The sequence below is a fragment of the Rattus norvegicus genome, chromosome 1, assembly GCF_036323735.1.
Source record: "Rattus norvegicus strain BN/NHsdMcwi chromosome 1, GRCr8, whole genome shotgun sequence".
NCBI classification, from domain to species: domain Eukaryota; kingdom Metazoa; phylum Chordata; class Mammalia; order Rodentia; family Muridae; genus Rattus; species Rattus norvegicus.
Window position 1 is genome coordinate 192,475,028 of NC_086019.1, and position 14,355 is coordinate 192,489,382.

General features: G+C 45.5%; 1 protein-coding gene and 1 pseudogene across 1 annotated transcript in view; one reads left to right on the top strand and one right to left on the bottom strand.

The window, feature by feature from the left end:
• The window catches only part of Tial1 (Tia1 cytotoxic granule-associated RNA binding protein-like 1), a 36,727-nt gene extending 36,234 nt beyond the window's left edge, over positions 1-493 (bottom strand). Inside the window, exon 1 of the mRNA XM_039083035.2 lies at positions 464-493. The gene's annotated coding sequence lies outside the window, so the exon portion shown is untranslated. The remainder of the gene's footprint in view (positions 1-463) is intronic.
• A 2,073-nt stretch (positions 494-2,566) lies between these two features.
• Positions 2,567-6,051, top strand: LOC108349783 (40S ribosomal protein S19 pseudogene; annotated as a pseudogene).
• Positions 6,052-14,355: the final 8,304 nt, after the last annotated feature.

Here is a 14,355-nt window from a genome sequence, read left to right on the forward strand (position 1 = left end):
AGGAGGAAGAGGAGGGGGGAAGGAAGGAAGGAAGGAAGGAAGAAAAAAGAAGAGAGAAGAGAAGAGAAGAGGAGAGGAGAGGAGAGGAGAGGAGAGAAGAGAAGAGAAGAGAAGAGAAGAGAAGAGAAGAGAAGAGAAGAGAAGAGAAGAAGAACAAGAGATGGTGGATGGCTGTTATGCAGTAGTTGATGACAGTAACAAGTCTGATAATCCACTCCCCTCAACTAAAAAGGTGGAAGATATTCCATACAATCATTCTCTGTGGCCTCCAGAGGCCCCTGTGACTTTTCTATTTCTCCAATATCTTTATGTTCTCTATTAGCATATTTCTGTCTCCTCACTATAAAGATGGAGAAAGATGGAAAAAGAAGTATACCAAAGGTCACAACTTCCTAAAGGTTTCAGCTAACTCAGGAGCCTTTACCGCACTTCAACACAAGTAAGCAACTATTAATTGTCCTACCTAGTTATGATGGCGATGAGGTTGATGTCACTGGAAGAATGACCATATCCGGAAGGTTTCCACTCATGGCCCAGCAGGGGGAGCTCTGTTTCTAAGGAGTCACTTTCCACTACCCGGGGGGGTAAGCCAGTGCAGCGTCCTGGTCCTGGTAGAAAGGCAGGTCATCCTGGGAGGTGGCAGGCTCCTTGTGGAAAAAGAAAAAGAAGAAAACATTGACTAAGCTCCAGATTAACAGTGTTAATTTTTAATTCAAGAGCCTGGAGCTAAGGTCCTTCTCTGGATTACTCTGTACGGCATCCGATCCCCCGCCAGCGTAAACGGCAGTTTCTCTGGAGTGGCCCATAGAGGTTGCCAAGTAAAAGCAATCGGCTGTCGTCCTTGGTTCTCCATTCCCGGGCAGGAATACTGAAGAGCAGGTCTGTTCTCTCTCTCTCTCTCTGGATCATCTTGTCTCCCTGAATCCTTAGGCCTGGCATTATACTCGGCTCCAGGAGCTGCCTCGTTCTTGCCCTTCGGCAATATTCTCCCTGATGTTGACGGGTGAGGGAAACGGGACTCCTCCCCTAGAGAGGAAAATCACTCAAGTCAACTTGGGAGATAAACAGTAGTTCTTGGTACTTGCCCAGGTTTCATAGTCTACTAGTGTAGCCCATTCCATCCACTTTCTCTGCATCAGGGTTTTGGAAAAATAATGAAGCAGCCTCTGACGATCTTTTGTCTTCTCCGACCACCTTTATACTGATGCCTGTTTTAGATCAAGGTAAACTAATAGGCCAAAGGAAGCACATGGATGGCCATTTCTGATACGTCTAGCAAAATTCCACTAAAATGGAACATGAAATCAAGTTCAGACAGAGATATATAGTGATTTCAGAGCCAGCCTGGATGAGAGAGCGAGAATCTGTTTCAAAAGAAACAAAGATGCAATTGTAACTCCTGTTAAAGAGTGTGGTGATTTGAATGAGAATGGCCCCCACAGTTTAAATACTGGAATTCCTGTGGTGGCTGTTTGGGAAGGCTTAGGAAGTGTGGCCAGGCTGGAGGACCTATAAAGGCTCATGCCATTTCAAATTAGCTCTCTCTGTTTCCTGTCTGTAGGTTGAAATGTAAGCTTTCAGCTGTTGCTCCAGCACCATACTGCCTGTCTGCTGCTGTGCTCCCTACCATGGTGATAATGGACTCACATCTGTAGAACCTAAGCCCAAAGAAACCCTTCCTTCTATAAACTGCCTCGGTCACGGTGTTATTCCCAGCAATAAAAAAGACTAAGACAAAGCATATATTTAACAAGTTGGGTGCGGTAACAAAGGCCAGTAACTATACTTGGTAAGCTGAGACAGAAGAATCATGAGTTCAAGGCCAGTCTCAGTACATCATTTGCCTAGTGTGGTGATTTGAATGGGAATGACCTCCACAGGCTCGTATGTTTGAATACCTGGTCTCCGGTAGATGGAACTATTTGGGAAGGATTTGGACATGTGATCTTAGAGGAGGAGATGTGTCATGGGAGTAGGCTTTGAGGCTTTGAAAGCTTCCCAACACCTCCAATGCGCCCTCTCTCTCTCTCTCTCTCTCTCTCTCTCTCTCTCTCTCTCTCTCTCTCTCTCCCTCTGTCTCTCTCTCTCTCTCAGTGCTGAAGATGTAAGACCTCATCTGCTGCTGCTCACATCATGCTTCTCCTTCACCATCATGGATTCTAATCCTCTGGAAACTTAAGCCCAATCAATTGTTTTTTGTTTTTGTTTTTGTTTTGTTTTTTGTTTTTTTGTTTTTTTGGGTTTTTTTGTTTTGTTTTGTTTTTTGTTTTTTTTTTGTTTTTGTTTTTGTTTTTGTTTTTTGATAACCTTACCTTTGTCATTGTATCTTATCACAGGCAATAGAAAAAGTAACTAATGCAGAAGTTGTTACCAAGAACTGGGCTATTACTGTGGCAGACTGTTATTCTCACCAGATAGAACAAGACCACTACAATTTTTGAGCCAAATTTGAAGCAAGCTTGATTTTTATTGGGGTGTACCTGAGAGCTGGCCAGTGTCTGCCTCCTAAGCAGGGCTAGAGAGAAAGCAGCCCTGAGTGGCCCCTTTAAGTAACAAAGCAGAGACAATGGAGCAGTAAAGTAGTACAGAAAGATCTGAAAACAACTGACCACACAAAAAAACAACAGCCAGTGTAGTCACTGATCAGGAAGGGCTTGGGTGTTCTCAAAAACAAGTCAAGGTCATAGGCTGGGGCAGGGGGACTTAAAAACAGAAGCTCCCTTTCCCCTGGCTGGCAGCGTGGAGGCCGCAGGATCCCTGGAGTTACTGTAAAAGACGTTAACCAGCAGGAGTTCGTCAGAGCTCTGGCAGCCTTCCTCAAAAAGTCTGGGAAGCTGTAAGTCCCCGAATGGGTGGAACAGTCAAGCTGGCCAAACATAAAGAGCTTGCCCCATATGATGAGAACTGGTTTTACACACGAGCTGCTTCCACAGCACAGCACCTGTACCTCCGTGGTGGTGCAGGGGTTGGTTCCTTGACCAAGATCTACGGAGGACGGCAGAGAAACGGTGTCAGGCCCAGCCACTTCAGCAGAGGCTCTAAGAGTATGGCCCGCCGGGTCCTCCAGGCCCTGGAGGGGCTGAAAATGGTGGAAAAGGACCAAGATGGGGGCTGCAAGCTAACACCTCAGGGACAGAGAGGCTGGACAGGATCGCCGGACAGGTGGCAGCTGCCAACAAGAAACATTAGAACAAAGGATGCTGGGTTAATAAATTGCCTCATTCATAAAAACAAAAAACAAAAAACAAAAAACAACAACAACAACAACAACAAAACCAACCAGAAGCTCAGCTCCTACAGTAAATAGAAACTTATTTTTAACAATAATAGCTCCTGCCCTCAGAATGGAGTCAGGCAGATTCCCCACAAACCTGACCATGTGGTTGTTTGCAGGAAGACTTTGGAACTTTGGACTAGAAAAGCTATTGAATGCTGTGAGTAGAACTTAATGGGCCATCCCAGTAGGAACTTGGAAGTCAGTAGTGTAGTGAGAATTTTGGTTTCTTTAAAAAACACAGGGGTTGGGAATTTAGCTCAGTGGTAGAGCACTTGCCTAGCAAGCGCAGGGCCGTGGGTTCGGTCCCCAGCTCTGAAAAAAAAAAAAAAGAAAAAAGAAAAAAACCACAGAAATATTAAAAGAATATGTTTTCATTTTAATCCCAGGTCTGGGATGCAGGGTTGCTTCAGACTGTCCACAGCAGCTGACTGTAATTTGCCTACTGCTCTGGTGGGGAGTGATTTTGCCAGCTGCAGACAGGTTTTGTGATTGTGTGACATTTGGAACTCTGGGGACTTTTTTGAGGGTATGTAAATGTTCGAGCCACCAAGAGGTGGGTTATTGGTTGTTGTTGGTCGTCATCTGTTAGATCGTAGTGCACAAAAAATGTTAGATATCCTGACAGGGAAGATCAAAATTGCCCCAAGGAATTTGATGGCCCTAATCAGCAGGAAGTAGTCTAACAATAACAGTTGCCTCTTTTCCAACCCCTGAAGTCTTTCAGAGACCTCTTTACTTTCTTCTCCATCCTTTTTTCTCTCTTATCTAGTGATAGAGAGTTGATGGGGTGGAAGGAAAAAAAGGTGGAGAAAGGTGGAAGAAAGAAGAACCCACAAAGTAGCCAAACACAGCTTTTCAGTAATGCTGAGACTTATGTGGACTTTGGAGGCCCAGCTCAAGAGGTTTTAGGGGGTAAGAAGTCACTGGGCCAGGGACTACTCTTGTAATATTTTGGCAAAGTGGCTGCTTTCTGTCTTCTTCCTAAGAACTTGCCTGAGGTTAAATTTAATAGCAAATAGACTAATTTCTTTGACAGTTTCAAGACAGCTTAATATTGATTGGCTTAGCAGTGTGGTTATTAGTAATTGCTATTATGGAGGTCTACAGTGAAAAAGAGGAAGTTGGGAAAAAAGAAATACAAAGTAGATAGTCTGAAGAAAACAGAGCACCAGGAAACTTAATGTTGGAGCCAAGGCTTGTGCTGAAAGAGATAAGCTTAAGGAGCCTGGTGCTCATAGCTCATTGAAGAAAGGGATTAGTACCCTCAGGGTAAGATCCACCCAGTTAAGCTTCCAACCTGTGGAAGGAAAAGGCCTTGGAAAATTTCTGCTCCTAAAAAGGAATAAATCAAAGCTGCTGAAAATGTGATTCAGAGGAACCAGGGTACACCCCAAATTGGTAGTCAAACTTGGCGGTGCCATCTAGGTCATACTGTCATTAGAGTCATGAAGAACATGGTGGTAAAGGAGTTGTGGAATCCTCCTCCCTGACTAGGGGGAGCCGCAGATGTCAGGGAAGACCCTGCATGAAGGCCTTGAGAGGGCAAGAGGCCTGAGAGGCCATGATGTACAGCTATGGGCGTGAAGCCTGGATTAGGATATACTGGGGATTCCAAGGTGGTAGAGGAGTCTATGGCATGGGAAATCTGCCCAGGAGAGATGCACAGAGGAAGCAGAACAAGCCCGAGAGAGCAGTATGCTGCCGTCAGCAAAGCTGGAAGAACAGAGTCACCTAAACCCTCTTGTTTGACATAGAGCTCCAGGATTTGGAGTTTGCCTGCTAGGTTTCCCATCTTGTTTAGGACCAGTATTTCCTCACTCTGCCTCAGTTTCCCCCCTTTTGGGATGGAATACATGGTCTATCCTAGTGCATGTTGGAAGTATGTAATTTGCATTTTGATTTACAGGGGTTCACAGTTAAGAGATCACCTTGAGCGGAAGAGCCGGAGTTGGGGTCAATCTAAGGCCAGTGGGAAAATTCCACCACAGACCTCCAGGCACAAAGACCCTCCCTTTCATCTTATTTCCTGGAACAACTGCAAGACAAAGCCACCTGTGACTCCCAAGTGACCCCCTTGGAAAGTCCCATACGGTCCACTGACCACAAGACAGTTGGAAGGTCGCTTTGCCCCACCAATAGTACCCTGCCTAGTTACTATTGTTTGAATTCTGCCCTTATTGTTTGAACTCTGCCTTTATCAAAGGTATATAACTCCCTGTTAGAGTCTGCTCAGGGTCGTATCCCTCTTGAAGCGGGGCGACCCCAATGCGCTGGAATAATGAAAACTTCTCTTGCTTTTGCATCAATCACCACCTCATGAGTCTCATTCAAGGGGTCCCGGTAGAGGTCCAACTCACATGAGTCCCAGGAAAGATTATGAACTTTGGACTTTTAAGCAGTATTTAGATCGAAAGACTGTGGGGACTTTTTAAGTCAGATTAAATACATTTTGCAGTATGATTTGGCTACCAACCTGTGTGGGAGAGCCAGGGCGTAGAATGTGGTGGTTTGAATGAGAATGGCCCTCATAGGTTCATATGTCTACATGCTTGGTGTCCAGTTGGTTGAACTGTTAAGGAAGGTTTAAGAGTGGCATTGTCACTGGGGTGGGCTTAGAGGTCTCAAAAGTTTCTTGACATCCAGTGCTCTCCTTGCTTCCTGTTCAAATGTGAGTTCTCAGTTGCTCTTGTCATTGTGCCTTTACTGTTCCACCATAATGCATTTTAATCCTCTAGAAACTTAAGTCCAAATAAATGATATTTAAAAAAAAAAAATAAGATGCCTTGCAGCCTGGTGCCATGCAACCCAGGCAGGAAGAAACCCTGAGATGACCTCACTCCTGAGTCATGTCGATCGAACAGACAGACCATGGTCAAGTCAAACCCTGCCCAGTGTCACAAAGCACAAGGGGGCATAGCACTCCTGAGACAACCCCAGATACCCAGAGGGCCTGGGTGTCACTAAGATGAAGAGGTAGGCCTGCAGATCCAAGGCTGCAGGATCAAAGTTGCCTGACACAGGGCAACAAGAGGATCTCTGAGAAGAGTCCTGGTGAGGATCCAGGGTTGATGGTGTAGCAAAAGCCAGAGGCCCGGAACCAGACCAAGGACTCATTGCAATGAACTTTTGCAAGTGAAGATGTGTAGTCAAAAGGGTGTGCTGTAGGACACACTGGGACACACTACAGCTTCCATGATGAGATTTTTACTTTTTTTTTTCCTTTTGTTGGGGGAGACTGCAAGGGTGGGACAGGAAGATGAGTGGGATTGGGATGTATGATGTGAAATTTACAAAGAATCAATAAAAAGTTAAAAAAAAATAAGGTTGCCTTGGTTATAATGTCTTATCACAACAATAGAAAGGTAATTTGTAGCGAGAATTCTGAAATTCTGATTTCTTTAAAAAACAAATATTATAAAAATATTTCATTTTAATCCCAGGTGTGGGGCTATGGGGCCCCCTGCTTTGCAGCAGGTGACTAGGATTTGCCTCATGCTCTAGCAGAGGCGTGGCTTTGCCAGCTGCGATTGTGTGACATTTGGAACTCTGGAAGCTTTCAGAGCATATACAAATTTTAGGGCCTGAAGAGATGAGGTTTGTGGTTAGTGATCGCTCAGGGGGATTGGTTGCATTTTTATCAGTAGTCCTGCTCAAAGAAGAAACAAAAGGAAAGAGTTGGATTTAGAGATCTCTACCTCTCTCCCCTCTCTCCTTCTTTCTCTCCTATCTAGTGATAGGGGGTAAAACTGGAGAGATAAAGGTAGGGAAAAGAAGAACACACAAAGTAGCAAAGATCAGTTACAGTAACTAATACATCTCATTAAATCCTAGATTCTGTCCCAACACCACATAAAACCAGATGGTGCAACTCTGAAAGCCAGCCTTTGCCTATACAAGACCCTGCATCAAAGAGAGATAACCAAGGAGTGCAGAGGCACTGTCAAGGATAATAAAGTGGAGATGTAGGAACTCTCCTCTTACATGCACATCATGCGTGCCTAATTCTTGTCACTCTATGCTTTCTTCTCTTACTTGTGCCTTAACCAGAGGCACAGTGCTTAACCTCGTCAAGTTGATAGGACTGAGAAATCTCTAAATTAATTAAAACCATCTCTATGGTGGCATTTCCACAGGCTCTTACACCATAGGGGTTCTGAGCCTGACCCAGGAGTGAAGGAATCCCTGGAGAAGTCCACAGGATGAATGTTTCTGGAAAGTGGTGGAGTCTGTGTGGAGGAAGTACTCTCTACTGGGAATAGCTTACCCCTTTTTATATCATCCCTTTCCCCTATCTCCTGGCCATATGGTGTGAACAGCTATGTTGTGCTATATATACCCTGTCCACCATGGTGGACCTTGTGAGACTCTGGAACTGTGAGTCAAAATAAATCCTTCCTCTCTCGTTTCTGTTAAGTATTGATGAGAAGAGTGAAAAAGGCCTCTTGGATGGGGGTGACCTGAAAGATAAGGCAAGTTTCGTTAAACTGAACCCACAGTTCTCTTATTTAAGATTCAAATTGTGGACTGGCTAGAGACAGCTCAGTGGGTACATTCCTTGCTATGAAAGCATGAGGACCTGAGTTTGGACTCCCCAGCACACTCATAAAAATTTGATTGTGGAGGCTCATGTCTGTAACCCTGTGCTGGCAGGCAGAGACGAGCAGACCCTAGGGATTCACTGGTCAGCCAGTCTAGTCCAAAAGAGCAAGCTCTGCATGATGTAAGAGATCTCGTCTCAAAAATAAAGTGCAGAAGTGATTCAGGAAGATATAATGCCAAACTCCGGCTTTCACACCTGCCCAGATACACACGAGTGTTCACACATGCATATCACACACACACACACACACACACACACACACACACACACACACACACACACACACAGAGCTGAGAGTTCTGCATCTTGATCAGAAGGCAGCCAGCTGGAGACTAGCTCTGGAAGGCAAATAAGAAGAGGACCTCTTCCACACTGGGTGGGGCCTTAGCAAAGGAGCCTCAAAGGCCACCCCCACAGCAACACACATCCTCCAACAAGGCCACACCTACTAAGAGAGCCACTCCTTAGGCCAACCTTATCCACACCACTAGAGGACTCAGATTAGGTTCTCATCAGCCATATGATGATTTACACGTAACTGTAACTCCAGCTCCAAGGGAACGGTTGCCCTCTTCTGGCCTCCAAGGACCACAGACACACAGGTGACTCAGGCAAAGCACCCATACATATAAAACTAAAAAATTTGAAATACCAATTTTATGATACTTTTATTTATCCTTTCACATGGGCCTTTGGTTTGAATTTGTCTTTTTGTGCACTCATAATAAGGTTCAGGTTAACTGTTTTGTGGAAGGAACATAGCAAAGGGACTATTATATCCTCTGTATATCATATTAGCAATTACCTAGTATTAGGTTGTAGTATTATTATTGGCGACATAAGTTCAGTCACTTAAATGGATGCCACTTAATTCCTCCTCTGACCAGATATCTTTTGTCCTCTGAAATCAATAAGTAATCTGTGAGGTAGTTAATTATTTGAGTCCATTTCAGTGTCCTTTTCCCCATGTTATTATGCTGATTGTTTGAGAGCCCATTAATGATTCTTCCCTGATCCAGCAATTACTACAGTGGTTACATTGTTTTCCCACTGAACCTCTTGCTTCCCTGGTATTTGATTTGAGGGAATATCCTTTTGTTAATGACCACAAGGCAGTTACAAAACATTTTTAAATTTTGCTTGTGATGGTTTGTATATGCTTAGCCCAGGGAATGGCACTATTAGAAGGAATGGTCCTGGGGTTGGGGATTTAGCTCAGCGGTAGAGCGCTTGCCTAGGAAGCGCAAGGCCCTGGGTTCGGTCCCCAGCTCCGAAAAAAAGAACCAAAAAAAAAAAAAAAAAAAAAAAAAAGAAGGAATGGTCCTGTTGGAGTTGGGGTGGACCTGTTAGAGTAGGTGTGTCAGTGTGGGTGTGGGTTTTAAAACCCTCTTCCTAGCTACCTGGAAGTTAGTATTTGGCTAGCAGCCTTCAGGTGAAGATGTAGAACTCTCAGCTCCTCCTACACCATGCTTGCCTGGATGCTGCCATGCTCCAGCCTTGATGATAATGGACTGAACCTCTGAACTTGTAAGCCAGTCCCAGTTAAATGTTGTCCTTATAAGAGTTGCCTTGGTCATGGTGTCTGTTCACAGCAGTAAAACCCTAACTAAAACATTGCTTCGTGCTTTAGCTTCTTTCAGTATTTTAAACTTATCATCTTCTCTTTTCTGTCCTCTAATATTGGTAGTGAGGATTGGACCAATAACCTGTCATCTCTTGTGAGGGATCTAATTTTCACTTAGAAATGGAGAGATGGCTCAAAGGTTATGCATGGTTGCTGTTCTTCTAGAGGACTGAAGTTCAGGCTCCAGCTAACAGGTTGGCTAGTCAGCTGAGTCTTTTCTGCTGTGTCAAATGCCTTGCAACCTCAACTCAACCTCAAAAATCTGTTCAAGCCTCCTAGCACCCTCTGACCAACACCAGTTTAGTCCAGGGCTAGGAAGTGTGTGAACTCATAAGCACCAGAGCATTGCTGGCCAAGACCACTAAGTAGACACAGACCTTAATATTTCTCCCATACCTATGCCAAATTTAAAACCCACTCGGGTTACAGCACCTCTTTTAAAAGCATTTGTGGCCACACCCAAGAACCAACCCTTCAGGGCATAGGGTGCCCCTTAAGTTTGGCATCTATGTCTAGACAGGGCAAGCATGTTCCTGTCTTGACTGCTTTTTAGAATTGGTAAGACCATGGCACAAACTCGGTAGCTGGATCTAGTGTGGTCTTCTGTGTGCAGTCCCTGGAGCTCAGAAATCAGAGCCCCATTCCCTTCATAGAAATGCATCAATGAAGAAGGTTGTGTTTGGTGACAGGTCTCGGTACCAAACATGAGCAAAAACACAGCTATCTTGTTTTCTGAGGCCATGTGGGAAGTCTCTGAAGATGTGTTTTTCTATACCAAAATTTGCAAGTTTAACTGAGCCAATGAATTCACTGGGGGAAGTGAAATGTGGCAGGTATCACAGGAGTTGAGATGGCTTCAGATCTGAATCCTTAGAGCCAAGTGGATGACTGCAGTTGGTCTTTCAAAGATGACAATAGCAGCATGCAAGGCCTTTATTTATCTTATATTTTATTCTTAGACAAAGTCCTACTATGTAGGAGTCCTGGTATCTCAGTCAGTGTTCTGTTGCTGTGAAGAGACACTATGACCACAGCAACTCTTATAAAAGAAAAAGGAAAGCATTTAATTGGGGTTTGCTTACAGTTTGAGGAGTTTAGTCCATTGTTAGCATGGCGGGAAGCATGGAATCACGCAGGCAGACATGGTGCTGGAGAAGGAACTGAGAGTTCTATATCTAGGTCCACAGGCAGCAGAAAGAGAGAGAGATTGGACCTGGTTCAGGCCCTTGAGACCTCAAAGCCCACTCCCTGTGGCACAGTTCCTCTAATAAGGTCACTCCTACTCTGAAGATGGCACATTCATAATCCCTCTCAGGTGGTATCATTCCCTGATGACCAAATGTTATGTTTAGGGTTTCTATTGTGTGAAGAAACACCAAACCACAGCAACTCTTATAAAGAAAAACATTTAATTGGGGCTGGCTTACGGTTCACAAGTTTAGTCTATTATCATGGTGGGAGGCACAGCAGCACACGGGCAGACACGGTGCTGGAGAGGGAGTCGAGAGTACTATATCAGGATCAGCAGGCAGCAGGAAGAGAGACTCTGGGCCTGGTTTGAGCATCTAGAACCTCAAAGGCCACCCCCAGTGACACACTTCCTTCAACAAGGCCACACCTACTTAAACAAGGCCACAACTACCAAAATAGTGTCATTCCCTATGAGCCTATGGGGGCTGTTTTCATTCAAACCACCATACCTGTATACCTTGGAACTCGCTATATAGACCAGGCTGGCCTGGAAGTTATAGGGTAGTGGGCTGTGAAAAGTACCCTGATTCCTGGTTGAGATAGGTCGAATCCCCAGGGAACCCTAAGGGATGGCAGGCACACTTCCAGTCTCCCAGGGGATCAGGTCCTTCTCACGTAGCCGCAGCCCCCACAGTAGAGAGGTTTGAGACGGATCAGTCACATAGGGCAATGCCCCAAACCCCTCTTCCACAGGTGAGGATGTGACCACAGGTCATGCAGGCTCAAGACAGATCAATCATAGAAGCAGGACCTCAACCCCGAATATGTAGATGAGGTCTTCCCAAGCTCTCAGGCCAAACCAATAGGAAGTACCTGCTGCCAGACCCTGGCCCATCCCAGAACTGTACTTAAGAATCCTGTTCAGAAGGATTAAAGGTGTGCAGGAATCATTCCATCCTCTGAGACCTTCTGTCATAAGAGCTGTAACACCGCCACTTGGGGAAGAGATTTGCTCTCCCGAAATTGCTGCCAGAAGCCCTCCTGCACCCCTTGCTGGCCAGTCAGTCTTTTGCTGGCTCAGCCCAGCAGCAGGGGTGGCAAAAGCTGTTCCTCCTCTCTGCCTGAGTTCTCTCCCCATCACCTGAACCTGAGCACCTAGCTGGGACAGAGATCTCCATGGAAAACCTCCAGCATGGCGGCCTACAGGAAGTCACAGAGATCTTCCTGCCTCTACTGAGATTAAAGACCACCACACCTGGCTGAAATAAGGCCTTTGTGACTGTCAAGAATAACATTTAGAGAAAAAAAAAATCACAGATGCCAGAAGATCCCCCCAGCTCTCCCAGAAAGCAGAACCAAAGCTGGTCAAAGCACAGACACAAGAGCTGCCCCAGAAAGCAGCCACATGGCATGGAGGGCCTGATCCCATTGCTCTGTCTGCCCACTTAGTTGAGAAAGCAGGGGCAGAAGCCATCCCTATGGTCTTGCCACAACAGCACAGAGACAATTGGTCCTGCCCCAGCTGGTCAAAATAGAAGCACTTGTGGACTGAGCGCGTGGCTCCTTCCTGTCTGGCCTCAACCTCTACTGGACCTGGTTCTTAGCCCTCAGGCTCTGTGTCCTGTTTAACATTGTAACCCCCACCCCATTCCTGTCAGAACTCTCTCTCCCCTCACACCCAAATCATCTAACTAACCTGAGGCAGAGAGTGCCCTGGCACACTCACTAAGTTTGACAGCTATTTAAGCTCAGTGTTAAATCTTACTTAGATTTTCAAACATGATCCAGTACTTGCTCTGTTGTAAAAATATAAAAAACGAAAATAGTAAAGTTGCCTTTTACCCCGCTAGGTCCGGCACCATGGTACCCCAAGATATCTGCTAGATATCTTGGCGGAAACACATCCCAACCCCTCGGCGGCCCAGTGTCTCCTGCCGCCGCACACTTTGCTACACTCAAATCGTCACATAAAAGAACACACAACACAATAACCTTTGGCCCAATTGATAAGATATAACTGCCCACCTAAACATACAAAGCCCAGTAGACATCCATCCTTTAAAAACATTCATAACAACCTGTAAAGGTGCAGCGTGGAATCTTAACGTCAGCCTCCATATTGTCCTGCCGCGGCTTCCCTCTCCTCTCCTCCTTTCCGTCCCAGTCTCCTCCTCTTCCTTCAAACTTCTCTCCCACCCATCCTTCCTTCTCTTCCAATGACAGGCCTCCTTCTATCCTGTACCTGCCCCTGATTCCTGAGTACGTGACTAGGCAGCTATCCTTGGGGCAGTGGAACTAGCATCAAAATACAGACAACTCCAGGGCAAACCACAGCATTGCTCCTTCCATAGAGACCAGTGTGTTTGTAGGGGGGAGAAGAACCTGTTCAATTTGTAAGGTTTGTTTTCAAATGTATGTGATGCTGTGGTGATTTGAATAGGTATGGCCTATCGACTCATGCATGTGAATGTTTGGCCCGTAGGGAGTGGTACTATTAGGAGGTATGGCCTTGTTAGAAGAAATGTGTCACAGTGAAGGAAGGCTTTGAGGCCTCACAGATGCTCAAGCTCCTCCCAGTGTGGAAGACAGTCTCCTGCTGCCCAGGGGTCACAATGCAGAACTCCCAGCTCCTTCTCCAGCAACATGTTTACCTGCACATAGCCATACTCTCTTGCTATGATGTGATGGTTTGTATATGCTTGGCCCAGGAAGTGGCACTATTAGAGGGTGTGGCCCTGTTGGAGTAGATGTGTTACTGTGGGCGTGGGCTTTAAGACTCGTTCTAGCTGCCTGGCAGTCAGTATTTGGCTAGCAGCCTTCAGATGAAGATGTAGAACTCTCAGCTCCTCCTGCACCATGCCTGCCTGGATGCTGCCATGTTTCTACCTTGATGATAACGGACTGAACCTCTGAACCTATAAGCCAACCCCAATTAAATGTTGTGCTTTAAAAGAATTGCCTTGGTCAGGTGTCTCTTCACAGCAGTAAAACCCTAACTAAGACAGATGATAATAGACTAAATTTCTGAAACTGTATACCATCCCCAATTAAGTGTCTTTCTTTATAAGAGTTGCCTTGGTCATGATGTTTCTTCACGGCAATGAAACCCTAACTAAGAAACACCTTCTCTGATTAGGCATCACACACTGTGAGCTTAGGCCAGGGATCAAGTCTACTGTTACCTAGGGATACATTCAGAGATTGCCTGGATTTACTCATCCTGATGCCTCTGTTTTCTTTTCTTTCCTTGGAGTTTCCAAAGAAAGTTGGGTGTGAGGAGGTGTGGAGAGCACATGCCTGACACATGCCAAGGCTCTAAGTTCAATCCTAGTGTCACCACATACACACAAAACCCAGCAGGCACATGTTCCAAGCAACCAAAGGGATTTGGGTAGTGTCAGTGTGGGAGATGGGGGCAGTATGCATTTCTGCCGGGAGGATAGGAAGCATGGCATGGACTGGATATAGTTCACAGTTATGTCTGGGATTCTAAAGGAAGGTGTCTGGGTTGCCAACATAGTTGTGTTTTCCTCCTCTGACCCTAGGGCTACTCACTGATGCTTGTGCTCTTGTATCTTATAATTGAATTCATCACATGGGAATACTTGATCTACTCAGGGAGAAAGGATCCTCATGCTGTGTAGGCATCATTTTTTTCCAGCC